A 14,320-nucleotide genomic window follows, 5' to 3' on the forward strand; every position below is an offset into this window, starting at 1 on the left:
TGCATCTTTTGTTGTGTTCTCTGTAGGTATCTATGCAGATTGTTCTTTGCAGCTTTGTCATTTCCCTCTCTCTTCATATTGGTTGTAGCCATTGATATGCAGTCTAGCCTGGAGTCTGGATTTTGTACAGGTATACTGTCCATCCTGGTTCTGGTGATTTAATTTGGGAAACTCTTGAAGTTTGATACCTTTGTAGTTGGATTCAACAGTCTACATGATCTGGTCCGTCGAATAGACCAAAGTTTTGCACAACCGTACCTATCGCTTTCTATGGATTCTAATGGCAGCACTCGGTTTTCTAATGGTTATCATATTGTTGATCGTGCCAGTGAGGAAGGGTACTTTGGTGCTGTGTAAGCATGTATATATTGTGGAAATTTAAAGCCTCTTCATTTTCTTGGTAAATACCTTGAGCACATACATATGACTTTACTTCTGGGCAAGTAGCTAAAATTCAGTTGTTTTAAGAGTATTCTATGACATGATGATTTCTATGAACCTCATAAAAATGTAATATGCATTTGATCCTATTGACTGTTTCTACATCAAATTATTTGCACCTACTATTTTCCAAAATACTTTCTTCACATAAAACTATAGGGGAAGTCCCTAAGGCCTCAAATTTGGTTCGGGTCAGTTTTCTGTAAAAGATCATTTGAATTTAGCGTTTTAATGGGGAACCTGATCCCCGCCCCATACCCGATGGGGATGGGGATGGGAAAAATGTCTCTCCGATTGTTTAATGGGGATGGGGATGAGAAAGCACTCCCCGGTGGGGAGCAGCCCCATTGCCATCCCTGGCTGTGAGTAACTTTGGAGTGTGTGTGCCTCTTCTTTCTATTTTGAGTTATCTTGGAGAGTGTGTACCTCCTTTGTCCTTTATGTTTGTGGGATAATTACACATACATTAAGTTGTACATGTTTTAGTGTGGCTTCTAAAATGAAAAATTATCAATCCTTCTCCATGCATGTAGTCTTGCAGTCCTACAACCTAAAATATGATGTTATGATCTGTGCTTGACTCACACGTAAACATTCAGAAATTTTTGTGTATTTCAGATCAGATTTCTATCTTAATTAGGTTAATATTGGGTGCCTGTTTTGACTAGGCTTTTGGCTATTAGGTTAATCTGGGCTAAAAAACCATCATAAGTATGTTTCTTCATGCACTTCCCGCCAGTTAATTTGGATGTTGCACCCGCATTTGAGCTTCTTGCTATACAGTATGTATACTGATACTAATATGTGTATCCCCTCTCTTTTCTGCCAACTCTTTTTCCTGCTATATTTACCATGCCACCGGAAATGTATCATTGTTCCTGCTATGTGCTCTCACTGCCACTACCTCTCCAAGCTTGTGCTATGTGCTCTGCTTCCTTTCTCCTTCCTCTTGAAAAAATAATATTATTGTTATATCTGCAAACAAAAATACTTGGTTAAATTTCCTGCCATCAATGGGGATTAGTAGATTTTAATTCTATTGTTCATTCCACTGTTTTTCATGCCTTTGTAGCTGAAGGATTAGTGCGAGAACTTGGACTGAATTCAAATATGTCGCATACTTATCTTCCTGAAACAATAGCAGAGAAAAATCAAACAGTACTCCGTTCGTTAATAATCAGTTGGACAAACAGTATACTAAATTTTACATTTGCACGACTACTGGACAAACAGTTCTGACCTAGATTGACTACCAAATGCCGCGCAGACTCGAGAATTTGAGACAGTGGTGCAAGGCGCCTAACTGTCTTCTCTGTTATTCTCTGTTATGTTTTATATTCAGTTCTCCAGTAGGATACTGTCCAGTTTTTCCAAGTTCAAGGTTACAATATTGTTTGGTGTGCTCTCGGTGACGTCTCTGCTATATGGTAATAAAACAGATTTATAGGAGTTGATTCTCACGTGAGAGCAACCAATAGAGTATCTGAGTGTTTCTCTAAAATAAACCTTCTGAGTTCATTTAAGATGTTCCTGTGAAATAGAGTACTTTGTTCTATGCTTTTATGTTGTTTGACATATTTTTTAATTTGTCATGTTCATGGTTTTTAAGACGTCTGCTTTGGGACACTTAGCTGATGAGGCGCCCCTCACAGCGTCTTCCAAATTTGTCCGCTTTCGGTGCTTAGGCGCCTGCTTAGGCTCCAGAGTGTGGGGTAGAACATTTTAGGACCCCTTACTGCCTTTAAAAAGCATGGTCATATTTTAGAAATATTAGAGCTCAGCTAGAATAAGGTATGAAGAGCTTGATGAAATTTATCCGCGATTGGTGAATAGGTCTAATGGTTTTTAGCTATGCCTACAAATCTTGAATGCATGATTGAAATAATTTTTCTGAATAGCTTAGGTATCCAAATAGTAAGACAATACTGTAGTTGGCTAATGCAAAGCTACATAGCGAAAAAGACTGCTTGATTGATTACATCGCCGCAAGTTTTCTGTTGATCTAACCAATGAATGGACATGCTTGATATCCCTAAAACAAATTAACGAAAACTAAACTGCCATTTAGTGGAAGGCCTTCTTTGTCGCGGCGGGCGAGCGCATTCTGTGTCACTCCACCAGTCCACCTGTATGTTCTCTGTTCATTTTTTTAGCAATCTGTAGAGCATTCAATAGAACTGTCAAAAGAGTGCCAGTTTAGTATATGTTGATTTCTGGGCCATCATATTACAACGTTAATTCAGCTGTGAATTTATAATGGAATGAGACACTTTGAAAAGGTGGGTGTGGCCTTCGACACGGCGTGCGAGCGCCTTCTCTTGATGTCATTGTGGTGGGGTTTTTGATAAGTCTGTGCTCAGCGTCGTATATATTCTTGTTATGGTGCTAGATCCTTGGCATATACATCAGTTTTATGTCTTGCTTGTGTTGTATATATTTTGGTCTGGTGCTAGATCTTTGGTCGTGAGGTCCTATTGATCTGTTAGTTCTAGGAAATAAATGAATACAAATGTGTGGATTTTATCTATTCACGTGGTGTTTTCAGATTTGAGCTTGCAACTGAATCTAAAGATTGCTTTTGTGGATGGGTAAAACAGAAAGTCTGAAACTACATAATATAAGTATCGATGCCACTGTTTGCAGGTTCGGTGTGCCTTGGGTTGAATCTCGGTTGATTTTTATGCAGCAGATTGTGGTGAGATTGAGATTGGTATCCCCTTTTGTCCATGATGGTGCTTTTGTTGAATGTGCTTCCAACCTGTGTGCAGGTCGAGCTGGTACCTCTCCCTCCCCATGTAGAAGCAGCCTGTGAGCTCCAATGTCACAACTTGAAAGACAGGAATAATAGTTCAGAACTTCAGATAAAAGATGGGCACAATAATTATACGTATAAAACATGGCAACCATAATTCTATGGAGGAAAGTTGGCAATAACGATGTGTTGACTTCGGGAGTTCAAGATGATATCTACGGCCAAAATTACATGAATTATGAATCAGTGTAATTAGATAGAACAAAAATTATACCCCTCTTGTTTAAAATGTGTCAAAACATGATGTTTCTCCTCTTGTTTCTTTTTGATGCAATCCAAATGCCTTAGGTGAAGTACCAGTTATGCAGCAACCCTAACAAGTGAGAATCTCTATGCCATTTCATTTGTTCCCTTTTTACTGATATGCTTCTCAATCTTTTTGATGCAGTTAATTCCATGTGGAAGGCATTGTACTCATCATTAGCTCCCATGCGTTCCACTGCAGACATTATTTCTTCAGTCCTAGAGTGCATCAAACCAGATGGACTTCGTTCCACTGCACAGTTTTGAGCTTGACAACCTTTAGACATTGATTTCGTTTGGAACAGTATGGTGTGCAGAATGGCGGGAGGAAAGGTTGGCCCAACAGGAGCAGGTTGCAGTTGTGGCCGCCTGGGCGGGAGGAGAAGCTGGCCCAGCAACGATCGACTCCTTCAGGTGGACGCATGGGCGCAGTTGCGGCAGCCCGAGATGGAGAAGAAGATGCACCGGCCTCCTTGAGGCGGATGCGAGCTTGGGCAGCAGGAGGCCGCTGGCGCGAGGTGCCGGGGACGAGCTCGAGCGGGAGGGCAGCGGGAATGCCGGTGGCGCTAGGGCAGCAGGAGTAGTAATAAAATAATAAAGGCGACCGAACTAAGATTTGTTACATCGATCAGCATGTATTTCTTGTTTTGGTCTCTGGGATTTTCGGTGATATGTATGCTGCTCAGTTGTACCCCTTCTTCTTTGAATTCATCTTTGTTGATTATTATTGCTTCTCTGGGATTTTCGGTGATATGTATGCTGCTCAGTTGTACCCCTTCTTCTTTGAATTCAGCTTTGTTGATTATTATTGCTTTTTCTTTTTTCAGAATATTGATATAGTGATATTATTTTCATACCAAGCACAAAGATGCTGGTACAACGACTGATATTTGATTTCTGATCATTTCATGAAGGTCTTCATATTTTTATTGGCTGGCAGTTGGTTAAAGCTGAAACATGCCATTTGCGTTCATATTCTGCGAATTAGTCATTTTGTGGAACTGAACCTGCTCCATATGATTACGAAACCATCTACTACGTTTAGCAATTGTTTTGTTTCTCTTGTTCCTTTTCCAATTGAAACAAAATATGTCATAATATGCCCTGCATCGCTATAAGAAATCATAGATTCTACATCTATTGATCAGTTAAGTGTGATATTGCATAAATAATCATGTGATTAACCTTAGATTTGTTTGTGTTAGAACAAAGTCAATAGAGAGCAATGTTAGGCGCTAAAACTAAATACTTATTTGACTTTTTTCTCATCGTAGATTACGTTGTGAGGAGCAGATCTTGGCAGTCGATGAAAAAGTTTGATTATATTTTTTTGTTGAGATGAATTGACTCGGAAGGAAAATCAAGCTCTTTGACATTTGTTGTCATGAGAGTAAAGCCTATGCATTTACCAGTGAATTTGTACATATACTTATATTGTTTACTTAACTTTCTATATATGTATTTTTCTAATGTATATATAAAATCTTGAACCAAACCTTTTCTCTTGAAGTAGATACATTTTTCTTGGGATTAGTAATTGTCCTTTTATCCTTTTTTTATTGTACTACCTCTTCTGCTACAGTAACAATAATTTGGTGAGGAGATTATACAAAAGCATTGAAAAAATAATACGAAATCGTACAAAATTGTGAATGTGAGATACTAAAACAGTTAATTTTTGGACTAATTCTTAATATTAAAATAAACTAAAACGTATAATTTTAATTCTGACTTGACTTTGCCTTTTGCGCGATAGCGCAACGGGTCATCTAGTGCATATAAAATGTGATGAAATTGATGAAAGACCAATGGTTGCTGGACTGGGCAGGACAACACGTTCATATGGTTTTCAGGTACTGTAGTAAGAATTTGATATCTATTTTTTTTTATTTTGATGTTCTTTCCAGCTAATGATTTTGATGTGATTGATTTGGGGGAGAAATATGGTATAGGAGAAGAAATTTGCTGTTTAGTTCAATCAGTTAATGAGAAAAGCAAGGGGACTGAATTTTACGTTGTGTCATAGTATACAATGGAATGAGATTTATGTCAGACATAGAAAGTTATTTTTCATAAAGCTACGCTCTTTCTTACAAAACAAAATCCCCAAACAAATGCTTAGTCTTGAGTAATATATCATTAACATCTATTTATAAGCATTAGAAAAATCACATGCATTATTTGGTCCCTGCTAGGCTTCTTATCGAATAGAAATATATCAGTATATTCAGCAACCGATGTTCTTAGAAGTATAAAAAAGGTAATAATATATGTGTATTATTATATGTACAAACAAGGTAATAACATATGAGATATTTTTTTTGCAATGAAGAATTGGTCACTGTTGTATCATATAAATATCACTGATAAATACTATAGATACTTTAGACATTCTTAATTACGGAATATACATAGCTAAAGCAACAAAACATTTAGCTTGCACTAACAGTAGTGCAATGTCATTTCATCCGATGAAGTAGCATTCTCTACAGTAATACTCCTGATGCGGCTGAAAAAATAGTATCAGTTTGAAAGTACTGCACGTCAAAACTATCGATTATTTTTGTCGAATATTAGCTAAGAAAAAATCATTCTTATATTAATATATATTTTCATACCTACAAAGACAAAAAAAAAGTAAGTAAATTTACAAACGGAAGAAAACATTGACATTTTTGCAAATATTATTTTTACAAGGGGTGATCAAGATTACTTCTTCCACTAATTGAGTTTAAATAGTTTAAATTAAATAGATATTTGTGTATAAGTGAAATAGTTTAAATAAATATTTGTGTATAAGAGTGCGCTTAAAACATAAATACTAGAGAAGAAGTAAATCCCAAATTGAAGAGATAAAAGCATGTTTTTAAATATTATTATATTGAGTTTAGAATGCATACCTCACATAGTTTCATACGATCTATGTACCTAAAATACACATCGAAGTTCAATAAACTAGCCCGTGCGGGCACGGGTTGTCGACTAGTGAACTATAATTGGAATAACTATATTCATCTTGGGTTCGAAGAGGTAGAACAATTTGTTTTATTTATGGGAGCTTCTGAGATCGAATCCTTCATGGTTAAAAATTATGAAACTTGTGTTGTTTGTAAGGACCTTAAAGATTATGTCTCTTCTATCCTTAATTTTTGCGTAGAAAGTTACAGCGATAATCCTTATATCATTGATTATAAAGAGAGACTCATTAATGCACAAGAATGCACTCACAATTTGCAGGAACCTGTGGAAGAAAAAATAGATGAACCTGAAAGCTCATTGGATGAAAAAGAGGAAGAAATTGATGAACCTGAAAGCTCATTGGATGAAAAAGAAGAGGAGAGTGATGAACAAAAGGAGGAAGAATGGATTAGCTACCCATGCCAACCTTCTAATGAGAATAACTCTTTATCTCTTACACTATTTGATTGTCCTCCATGCTTACCAAAGGAGGATGAATGTTATGTTCCTGTGGATTCTCTTGAAATAGTACCTATGAGTAAAACTTGTGAGAATAATTATGCTACTGTTATCTATGATAATCCCTGCTATTTTGATAAATCTTATGATAATGCCTTGTTTGTGCCTGATGTCGAAATGCATGGTACTAAAGAGTTTTGCTTGGCAAGTGTTTATGATAAAGCTCTAGATGATGGTCCTATGTTACTTGATAATATTAATTGTACTACTAATGAAAATGGGATTGGAGAGTTCTTGACTTTATCTAGGAGTCCCATATCTCTTGAGAATGATCAATCACCTTGCTATATTATTGATAAAAGTGGGTCTGGAAGTTTAATCCCACTATTTTTGAGCTTGATAAAAATTATGTGTTTATGGATCATGAAAAACATGCTTTATGTGATAGTTATATTGTTGAGTTTATTCATGAAGCTACTGAAAATTATTATGAGAGAGGAAAATATGGTGGTAGAAATTTTCATGGTACTAAAACACCACTCTAAATGTTGAAACTTTTGAAGTTACTCTTGTTTTATCTTCTTATGTTTGTCGCTTTGTTCATCATGAATTTATTTGTGTACAAGATTCCTATGCATAGGAAGTGGGTTAGACTTAAATGTGTTTTGAACTTGCTTTTTGATGCTCTCTTTTGCTTCAACTCTTATTTCTTGCGAGTGCATCATTAAAATTGTTGAGCCCATCTTAATGGCTATAAAGAAAGCACTTCTTGGGAGATAACCCATGTCTTTATTTTGCTACTGTTTTGTTGTGTCTTGGAAGTTGTTACTACTGTAGCAACCTCTCCTTATCTTTATTTTATTGCATGTTGTGCCAAGTAAAGTCTCTAACAGAAGGTTGATACTAGATTTGGATTTCTGCGCAGAAATAGATTTTTAGCTGTCACGAATTTGAGTAGGTATCTCTGTAGGAAACTCAGAAAAATCTGCCAATTTTCATGCGTATTCCTCAGATATGTACGCAACTTTCATTAGTTTTGAGTTTTCTGATTTGAGCAACGGAAGTACCTCTTAAAAATTCGTCTTTACTGGCTGTTCTGTTTTGACAGATTATGTCTCTGTTTTTTGCATTGTCTCTTGTGGACTTTAAGCAAGGCTTTCTAGACGTGGAGAGCTGTAGCTAATGTTTTATTGATTTCTTGCAATGTGTCACTACAGGACTAAAGTGGATTAAAGTTTTTTGAGTACTAACCCCTCTAATGAAGTTTATGAGAAGTTTGGTGTGAAGGAAGTTTTCAAGGGTCAAGAGAGGAGGATGATATATCACTACAAGAAAAAGTTCTGATAGGCAACGTCTCAAAATCGTCCGCTAAGGGGTATTTTTCGTCGCCTATGGGCCTAACCCGACGATATGGGTTCTGTTGTCGAAACTGCGTCAGGCAAAGTCCTACCACGTATTTTTCGGTCCGTCGCGCTTGGGTGCCCTTCCGCCACGGAAAATCGGACCGTTGCAGAAGTGTTTCCGGGAGCCCGTTGACTGCTGACGTCATGCAAACTGCCACGTGGCAGACGCCGTTAACTGGCAGTTAACGGCGTTAACCGCTGAAACCCCGTGGTAGATGGTAGGCCCACACGAGGCCTGCCACGTCTTAAGCGGGCCGGCCCATTAAGTTTGCGGGCCGGGCCAGCTGACTTAGTTTGACCGGTCAACTATATAGCTGGGCTGGTCCATTAGTTACGTGGGCCGGGCCTAACCTCTAAGGTTGACTGGTCAAAACATTAATGGGCCGGCCCACTAAGCATGTGGGCTGGGCCGAATGCACTCGTTTGACCGGTCAACAGGCAAAAAGGCCGGCCCACAAAACATGTGGGACCCACTTTCATGTTATCGGGCCGGCCCATTTACAAAGTGGGGTCCACCTTAAAGCAAGTGGGCCGGCCCAAGAAGTTATTGGGCCGGCCCAATTAGCAGGTGGGTCCCACTTTCCTGCTAATCGGGCGGCCCATTTAGTGCGTGGGGTCCACATTAGATCAAATGGGCCGGCCCACCAAGCGATGGGCGGGCCAAAGCACAGTGGATCCCACTTTCTGTTAATGGGCCGGCCCATTTAGTATGTGGGGTCCAACATATAGCAAGTGGGCCGGCCCAACAATATAGTGGGCGGGCCAAAAACACAGTGGGTCCCACTTCCCAGGATAAAGGCGGCCCATTTAGTATGTGGGGTCCACCATATAGCAAGTGGGCCGGCCCAACAAGATAGTGGGCGGGCCAAAAGCACAGTGGGTCCCACTTTCTGTTAAAGGGCAGCCCATTTAATATGTGGGGTCCACCATATAGCAAGTGGGCCGGCCCAACACGCTAGTGGGCGGGCCAAAACGCAGTGGACCCACTTTCCTCTTAAAGGGCTGGCCCATTTAGTATGTGGGGTCCATCATGTAGCAAGTGGGCCCGCCCCACAAGGCAGTGGGCCGGGCCAAAAGCACAGTGGGTCCCACTTTCTGATGTAACGGGCACCCGGTAAGTAAGTGAGTAGGCCCAAAATGAAAGTGGGTCCCACACTACTGTTAATGGGCCGGCCCAATCTGTTATAGGACCCTGGTTGTTTGACTAGTCAACTTGCATTAAATTTCATGAGCCTAAAATCTGATATCAATGATACACACAATTACATACACAAATAAAATAACTAGGAAAATTACAAGGCAATTAATGTGCCCAAATAAAAAAATTACATAGAATCATTGAGGACTTCTATTAGCATCATCAATAACATGTTGACATTTGGCAATCGCCTTGATTGAATCTTGTGTACTCTTGGTCAACATATCAGCTACGAGACCTTAAAGCGACAATACCATGTCTTTTATAAAGTTCTGACCTTGAGATGTTCACTGTTTGATGAAAAGAATGGTCTAGGTTGACGGCTATGAGAGGATGCATCAGAACAAAGATCAGAACTTTTTGTGGGCCTCTCTTCTAATGAAGATTGCTTCATCAGAACTGCATTCTGATAATAATGCAAAAAGATTAAACGATGAACTATGCAAACATGTATTAAGCATTGTCGATATGAGATAGTCACAAGTACTAAGCGCAGACTTACATTATATCGTTGCATAGGCTCACGCGGAACCTTTTTGCGCTCTATCTTCTACTAAGGACTTCTTCATTACAACTGCATTCTAGTAATATTGCAAACATAGTTACAACAGTGAACTATTCAAACATTTATTATGCAATGTAGATATAAGATAATAACAAGTTGCATAAATAAGACAATGTATGGAACTTGTACTAAGCAGACTTACATCATAATGTTGCACAGGGTCTCTTTGGCGACTATCTTCTAATGATGACTGCTTCACTAAAACTGCATTCTGGTAATATTGCAAAAATAGTTACAACAATTAACTATTCAAACATGTATTACGCAATGTAGAGATCAGATAACAGCATGTAGCAGAACATACTGGCTCATTGCAGGTCCTTCTCTTGCGTGCACTAGTCGTGGTCGACATGCTGTCATTTTAGGTTCAGCCATCAAGTGAAATGCTAATCCTCTGCTCCATTGTCCTTAATCTGTGTTTAGATATCACATTTAAGACCAAGTCAGCTGGTTTCAAATAACAAAAAACTTGAGCTGCCAAATGAATAAGCCAATATTTACGGATATCGATTAAAACCAACTAGATGTTGCTTTGCATGAGATACGAATTTCAGACATTCAGATTTAGAGTAGGGTAATGCCAAGGTTTTCCACATAAAGTAAACTGGAATTAAGAATGACCAAATGTCAGGTTGAAATCACCTTCGCAGTTGCTCCAAGACAAGCATATCAAATATGCAGAAACATAGTAAAGCATGGATGGCATTGCTATGGCAGGGTTCCAAGTGTTTATCTCTTGCATAAGGAACAATGCATATAAGTTATAGATAATAACGGAAGTAAACTGCCAAAGTTACCAACCAAGAACTCAGATTCCAACCTTCCCTAGTGTCCCCGCTGTTAATGTTGGATATTCTAATAAGTGGTTCGCATGATCAATCCCTAGGAAAAATAACATTGACAAGTTAGTCTACGATAATACAAAGACCAGACATGCACGCAGCAATAACTATACAAGTTGTGCGACAGGAGCATTCATGGAAAAAAATAGCTATAAGCTAAAGACGAGGTATAAGAGCAAGCAGATTGGAAATGCACGTAGCATGATTATAAAAGCAGTAAAATAATAGTAGACACGAGAAAATAGCTAGCGGCTAGCGGTGAGCTAATGACGTGGTATAAGAACAACCAGATTGGAAATGCCCATAGCATGACTATAAAAGGAATAGCATGCAGTACAAAAACAGTTGGCAGCAAATGAATGGGTCCCTGATACGCGTACAGCACGCGTCCGTTGGGAACCCCAAGAGGAAGGTATGATGCGTACAGCGGCAAGTTTTCCCTCAGTATGAAACCAAGGTTTATCGAACCAGTAGGAGCCAAGAAGCACGTTGAAGGTTGATGGCGGCGGGATGTAGTACGGCGCAACACCAGAGATTCCGGCACCAACGTGGAACCTGCACAACACAACCAAAGTACTTTGCCCCAATGAAACAGTGAGGTTGTCAATCTCACCGGCTTGTTGTAACAAAGGATTAGATGTATAGTGTGGATGATGATTGTTTGCAGAAAAACAGTAGAAAAGTATTGCAGTAGATTGTATTTCAGTATAGAGAATTGGACCGGGGTCCACAGTTCACTAGAGGTGTCTCTCCCATAAGATAAACAGCATGTTGGGTGAACAAATTACAGTTGGACAATTGACAAATAAAGAGGGCATGACCATGCACATACATATCATGATGAGTATTGTGAGATTTAATTGGGCATTACGACAAAGTACATAGACCGCTATCCAGCATGCATCTATGCCTAAAAAGTCCACCTTCAGGTTATCATCCGAACCCCCTCCAGTATTAAGTTGCTAGCAACAGACAATTGCATTAAGTATTGCGCGTAATGTAATCAGTAACTACGTCCTCGAACATAGCACCAATGTTTTATCCCTAGTGGCAACAGCACATCCATAATCTTAGAGATTTCTGTCACTTCCCCAGATTCACGGAGACATGAACGCACTATCGAGCATAAATACTCCCTCTTGGAGTTACAAGCATCTACTTGGCCAGAGCATCTACTAGTAACGGAGAGCATGCAAGATCATAAACAACACATAGACATAACTTTGATAATCAACATAACAAGTATTCTCTATTCATCGGATCCCAACAAACGCAACATATAGAATTACAGATAGATGATCTTGATCATGTTAGGCAGCTCACAAGATCCGACAATGAAGCACAATGGGGAGAAGACAACCATCTAGCTACTGCTATGGACCCATAGTCCAGGGGTAGACTACTCATACATCACTCCGGAGGCGACCATGGCGGCGTAGAGTCCTCCGGGAGATGATTCCCCTCTCCGGCAGGGTGCCGGAGGCGATCTCCTGAATCCCCCGAGATGGGATTGGCGGCGGCGGCGTCTCAGTAAGGTTTTCCGTATCGTGGCTCTCGGTACTGGGGGTTTCGCGACGGAGGCTTTAAGTAGGCGGAAGAGATAGGTCAAGAGGCATCACGAGGGGCCCACACCATAGGGCCGCGCGGCCAGGGCAGGGGCCGCGCCGCCCTAGGGTTTGGCTGCCTCGTGGCCCCACTTCGTCTCCTCTTCGGTCTTCTGGAAGCTTCGTAGAAAAATAGGACCCTGGGCGTTGATTTCGTCCAATTCCGAGAATATTTCGTTACTAGGATTTCTGAAACCAAAAACAGCAGAAAACAGCAACTGGCACTTCGGCATCTTGTTAATAGGTTAGTTCCAGAAAATGCACGAATATGACATAAAGTGTGCATAAAACATGTAGATATCATCAATAATGTGGCATGGAACATAAGAAATTATCGATACGTCGGAGACGTATCAGCATCCCCAAGCTTAGTTCTGCTCGTCCCGAGCAGGTAAAACGATAACAAAGATAATTTCTGGAGTGACATGCCATCATAACCTTGATCATACTATTTGTAAAGCATATGTAGTGAATGCAGCGATCAAAACAATGTATATGACATGAGTAAACAAGTGAATCATAAAGCAAAGACTTTTCATGAATAGTACTTCAAGACAAGCATCAATAAGTCTTGTATAAGAGTTAACTCATAAAGCAATAATTCAAAGTAAAAGCATTGAAGCAACACAAAGGAAGATTAAGTTCCAGCGGTTGCTTTCAACTTATAACATGTATATCTCATGGATATTGTCAACATAGAGTAATATAATAAGTGCAATATGCAAGTATGTAGGAATCAATGCACAGTTCACACAAGTGTTTGCTTCTTGAGGTGGAGAGAAATAGGTGAACTGACTCAACAATAAAAGTAAAAGAATGGTCCTCCATAGAGGAAAAGCATCGATTGCTATATTTGTGCTAGAGCTTTGATTTTGAAAACATGAAACAATTTTGTCAACGGTAGTAATAAAGCATATGTATCATGTAAATTATATCTTACAAGTTGCAAGCCTCATGCATAGTATACTAATAGTGCCCGCACCTTGTCCTAATTAGCTTGGACTACCGGATCATCGCAATGCACATGTTTTAACCAAGTGTCACAAAGGGGTACCTCTATGCCGCCTGTACAAAGGTCTAAGGAGAAAGCTCGCATTGGATTTCTCGCTATTGATTATTCTCAACTTAGACATCCATACCGGGACAACATAGACAACAGATAATGGACTCCTCTTTTATGCATAAGCATGTAACAACAATTAATAATTTTCTCATATGAGATTGAGGATATATGTCCAAAACTGAAACTTCCACCATGGATCATGGCTTTAGTTAGCGGCCCAATGTTCTTCTCTAACAATATGCATGCTTAACCATAAGGTGGTAGATCTCTCTTACTTCAGACAAGACGAACATGCATAGCAACTCACATGATATTCAACAAAGAATAGTTGATGGCGTCCCCAGTGAACATGGTTATCGCACAACAAGCAACTTAATAAGAGATAAAGTGCATAAGTACATATTCAATACCACAATAGTTTTTAAGCTATTTGTCCCATGAGCTATATATTGCAAAGGTGAATGATGGAATTTTAAAGGTAGCACTCAAGCAATTTACTTTGGAATGGCGGAGAAATACCATGTAGTAGGTAGATATGGTGGACACAAATGGCATAGTGGTTGGCTCAAGGATTTTGGATGCATGAGAAGTAATCCCTCTCGATACAAGGTTTAGGCTAGCAAGGTTATTTGAAACAAACACAAGGATGAACCGGTGCAGCAAAACTCACATAAAAGACATATTGTAAACATTATAAGACTCTACACCGTCTTCCTTGTTGTTCAAACTCAA

General features: G+C 39.4%; 1 long non-coding RNA gene across 1 annotated transcript; it reads left to right on the top strand.

The window, feature by feature from the left end:
- The first annotated feature begins 212 nt into the window (after window positions 1-212).
- On the top strand, window positions 213-4,203 carry LOC127308351 (uncharacterized). Its single transcript, XR_007856451.2, has 2 exons — window positions 213-3,136; window positions 3,210-4,203. It is a non-coding gene; the product is annotated as an uncharacterized lncRNA (long non-coding RNA).
- The last annotated feature ends 10,117 nt before the right edge of the window (window positions 4,204-14,320 follow it).

Source organism: Lolium perenne, chromosome 1 (assembly GCF_019359855.2).
Source record: "Lolium perenne isolate Kyuss_39 chromosome 1, Kyuss_2.0, whole genome shotgun sequence".
Lineage (NCBI taxonomy): Eukaryota > Viridiplantae > Streptophyta > Magnoliopsida > Poales > Poaceae > Lolium > Lolium perenne.